Here is a 4,908-nt window from a genome sequence, read left to right on the forward strand (position 1 = left end):
ATTTAGGAGTTCTCTCTGATTTAAATAAGGTTGAAGTTGTGAATCACATTTCAACTCTTCTTTTACACACCCAGAATAAATTTGTTAAACAAGTACTCTACGACTGTTCTCTTCCCACCCCTCAACCTTTCTAAAATAAATATTACCCACTAGGCTTTCACCTTTTCGTGGTGACTTTAGAAAGCAAAGTATCTATGTCCTGGAAGCAAGTATAGCTGTTTTTTGTTTGTTTTGTTTTGTTTTGTTTTGCTTTCATCGATGTTGTTGTTGTTGATGTTGGAAAAACTATGATTTTAATTAAATAGCATGTTTTCTTTAAATCTTTCCTGTTATTAGGTAAATCTGGATGCTCACACAGGGGAAGAATTGTGTTGAAACATGGAATTTCCATTTTAGTAAGTCAAAACCAGTGGGGTTATTGGCAATTCCATGCAGCTGGTCATAATATAATAAACAACTACTTTTTTAAATAAAAAACTGGTTTGGCTTAGAGAATAATCAAAGATGCTCTATGGAAGCAATGCCAATTGTTCACTTGCTTTGTTTCATGTGTTTGTTAAAGCAAGAATAAGGGTGGTTATCATCTTCTTTCCCAAACGGACACATTTTGGAAACACAGTGGACTTGCCAAAAATTACTTCCATAATCTTACTATCATTGAAAAGAAAATAAACCAATCAAAAATTGTTGCAGGGGTGCCTGGGTGGCTCAGTAGGTTAGGCTTCTGCCTTCCACTCGGGTCATGATCTCAGGGTCCTGGGATCAAGCCCTGCATCAGGCTCTCTATTCAGCAGGGAGCCTGCTTGCCTCTCTCTCTGCCCACTGCTCTGCCTACTTGTGATCTCCCTTTCTCGGTCAAATAAATAAAATATATTTTTAAAAAGTATTTAAAAAATTGTTGCATATCTATTGTGTACTAGGCCCCGTGATCCGTATAGACAAGGTAGAGAAATAATTCAGATATGTTCTTACCCCAAGGTGCTTACACTGTATTTGAAGTTATTTAACATACACATACAGAAAGATGACGAAAACTGCAAAATCTTAAACAATTGTCAAATGAATGATATAGAGAAGAAACATTGCCCGACTCCAGCAAAACAATGAAAGCAGGGACACTGGGTGACTCAGTGCTGCCTTCAGCTCCGATCATGATCCCAGAGTGGTGGTATCAAACCCTACACAGGGCTCTTTGCTCAGTGAGAAGTCAGCTTCTCCCTCTCTGCCTGCTATTCCCTCTGCTTGTGCTCTCTCTCTCTCTCTCTCTCTCTTTCTCAAAAATAAATAAATAAAACTAAAGAAGAAAAGAATGAAAGCATAAGACAAAGAACACACATCCAAATGCGGAGAGAACACATGAAATCCCTTCAAGGAATGGGGTCGAATATTGGCTGTGTATGCTTAACATGGAAGGGGTTGGGGGCATGGTGGGGAGATACTCATTTTCAAAGATTCAGTAGTTTTTCCAAAAGTTAACAGCTGGTCAACTTCTGGATTTAGGATTTATGCCAGGTATATCTGACTTCAAAAGGCAGGAGAAATTTATACACACAAATACATACACACACATAATTCATATTATTTTATTGCAGCCTTCAGTTTACCCAAGTTAATAAAAAATTATTATCAGTAGTACTATATCTGCCAAATTACAACTCCTAAAAAGACATTAGAACTTAATACTTTTTATTCAGAATATATATTGTCCTTGGAATTTTCCATTCCCTTATAGAGAAACTGCTCTCTAGTTTTTATTTATTTCAGCATATTCATATTATCCTTAACATGGAGTCAATACAAAATGATCTCCTAAAAGGATTTCACTAAATCTATTAGTTAGATGATTTAAATTCCTGGTTATTTTTGAGGTTCTGGCCTTAAAAATCCCCAAGGTTATCTTTCAGCTCTTAAATCTCTAAATTACTAGAATACATCAAATATGCATTAAAAGAAATGTGAGATACTAACTCCAATTTTTTTTAATTACTTAAACTACCAAATGGAAGGATTCTGATGCACCACTCTGTAAAACCAAGCAAAACATTGGAATCTTCCTACCATACTTCAGTTTTCACTAAAACCAGAAACAAAGCCATAACCATTGCCTGAGGCACTTAATCACTTACTAGGAAATTCTTTTCTGCTTGTCTTGCCCTTATCATTTTAGGAAACTTAGCATTATTTCTACTACTAACAAACCCTAAATTACAGTGACTTAATGCAACCAAACTTAATTTCTAAACAATGCAACGTATGTGTTGGTGGTTGGCAAGTGGCTTGCATTTCCAAGGGTTTCTCTCATTCTATCTTGAGCCTCTGGTCCCCTCTGCCTCAGGGGAAGGGACTGGGAAAGATACTGTGCTCAGCATGGCAGGGGAAAGCCAGCCAGCCAGCCAGCACTGTTCATTTTTCAGCATGGTAGTGAATGACCTTGAAGTCTGTGTTGTGCTCCTTGTTTTCCTGCGTGGGATCTGCAGGGAGTACGAGGAGGCCCCAATACTCTGCTGGGAGCACTGCCTCCCATATAATCCTCCCTAATACCCTTTGTCATAGGGTGCCTGGCTATGGGCAACACAGAATTTAAAATGCTGGATTAAATACACAACTTACACATTTTGATAGATAATTGCCAAGTTGTTCCTCCCCATCCCCACAACCCATCTCCATCTGAGTTTGTGTCCTCACTTCCTTCCTGACACTGGGTATCTTAGCCTTGGTTTACATTGTATTGCCATGGTTACACATGAGCTTGTGCTTTTTCCTGGAATTTATTGACTAATCAGAACTCCTGCTTCTCCATCCACTATTCATTCTTTCCTTGACCCCTATCCCTGTGGGTTTCCCCAGATGCTAAGATTCAGTTGTATGGTAATAATAGTCACTTTTTCTTATCAAACCTATTCCAGCCATTTTCTTCCAATCTATAGCTAGAATGTTGACATGATATTATTTATGCCAAAAAATATATTCAGTTCTTTTTTTTTTAACTATTTTATTTATTTATTTGAGAGAGCAAGCAAGCACACAAGCAGAGGGAAAGGAGAAGCAGGCTCCCCAGTGATCAGAGAGCCAGACACCGGGCTTCAACCCAGCACAGTGGGACCATCCAGGCACCCCAGAAAGTTTTCAATTCTTAAGAATTGTTTACTTTTCAACAGACATTTGAAATTCTTAGAGATTAAGAATATTTTAATCCTTTCACTCTTATTTGATTTTTGTTCAGGGTGATCCTGGCCTTCCACTGTGGTAGTGTTTTATGTGCCCTAAAGTATATCTACTACTTTCACAAGCAGTGTGTCTTGGTGATCAGCGCCTGAGAAGCAGTTCAAGAACAATACTGGTTTTATTAAATTTAAAAAATGTAAATGCTTGGTCATAAACACATATAGGAAATCCTGACACTGTGCCTCCTTGATCAAGTTTTATGAGTTTCTAAGAACTTCCTTTTCCCACATACTTGCCAACACTTGACATTTTCACTTTCGCTTTTTGTCCAAATGCTAGCTGGGAGCCTGTGAGGTTGAAGTGTTTTTTCAAATAGTTTTTGTCCGTGGGGTTCCTCTCCAACTAATGGCCTATTCTCAGCAAGTTCTCATTTTTATATTGCAGCGTTTGTCTTATTATAAATCATGTGTAGTTTCTCTGTATGATACCAATCATTTGTATGTTTATCTCCCCGCCTGCGGTTTGTTTTCTTACTACCCTCCAAGCCCCACAACCCACCACCTACCGAAGTATGAGTTGCTTACATAGTGCAACGTGCGGATTTTCCTTTACAGTCCTGGGTGTTTTGTTCTGTTTTAATAATGTAAGGCCATTCCTAAACAAGATTGTAAAAACAGTAGTCTCAAAAGGCTTTTTTGCCCAAAACGTTCCCCACGGGTTATTCGGGGTACGCAGGCTTCTAAATGCAAATTTCCTGACCTAAACCTCACGAGATGAAAAATCTGGTCTAATAAGTTTACCCGCAGCGTCAACGGGACCTGGGAAGCCAATCTCATAACGTGTTCCTTGAGGCATTCAAGCCATTCCTTCCCATATTTCCCCGCCGCAGTTTTTTAACAGAGGTTTGTGGAGGCTGCAGCTTCCCTGGGAGCGGGGAGAGGCGGGCGGGGGAGTCCACAAGACCGCGTACGAAGCGAGCCCTGCACAGAGCTCACTGCGATTGCTGATTGCGGAATGCCGAAAAACCACGCAGGCGCAGAGAACTGGTGCGACAAGAGGCGGGGCCAGACGCTGAAAGCGGAAGCAGACGGAAGGGTTTCAATTTACTTACACTTCAGCATTTATCTGTCGCCTCCCACATGGTCTAGCGGTTAGGATTCCTGGTTTTCACCCAGGCGGCCCGGGTTCGACTCCCGGTGTGGGAACGCTGAAGTTTTTAAAACTTCAGTAAAAAATTACCGTGGTACATTTGGATCATTCTTAGCAAGAATGTATCTAATATAATTGTTGAAAGTTGCTATTTGGTAGGGAAACTGGGGAGGCATGATGAACCATCATGATTTTCAGGCTTAAAAAGCCTGCTTATGTAATCAGTATTGTCACTTTCATCCATTATAAAATTCATTTAAAATATAATAAATCATCATAATTAACGTTTAATGGTCAAACTCTATTAGAAAAAGGAATTCACTTTTTGTTCCACCTTTATTCAGATAATTTACATATAAGTAAATTATGTAAGTTTAAAGGTGTAAATTCAAAGGTGCACAACATGATATATAGATAGATAGATAGATAAGATAGATACACACACACACACACACACACATATTTACCACAGTAGGTGAGTTAATACCTCCATCACATCACATAATTACCATTTCTTTTAGACTTCTTAGAATTTCTTAGATTCTGGTCAATATAGTGTTTTTATGCCCCCACTAAGTATTTCTGGCCCAACAC

At 39.1% G+C, this 4,908-nt stretch overlaps 1 non-coding gene across 1 annotated transcript; it reads left to right on the forward strand.

Moving 5' to 3' along the window:
- The first annotated feature begins 4,298 nt into the window (after positions 1-4,298).
- On the forward strand, positions 4,299-4,370 carry TRNAE-UUC. The gene has a single exon. It is a non-coding gene; the product is annotated as a tRNA-Glu (tRNA).
- The last annotated feature ends 538 nt before the right edge of the window (positions 4,371-4,908 follow it).

This window comes from Lontra canadensis, unplaced genomic scaffold (genome assembly GCF_010015895.1).
Source record: "Lontra canadensis isolate GAN:19392208 unplaced genomic scaffold, GSC_riverotter_1.0 scaffold135, whole genome shotgun sequence".
Lineage (NCBI taxonomy): Eukaryota > Metazoa > Chordata > Mammalia > Carnivora > Mustelidae > Lontra > Lontra canadensis.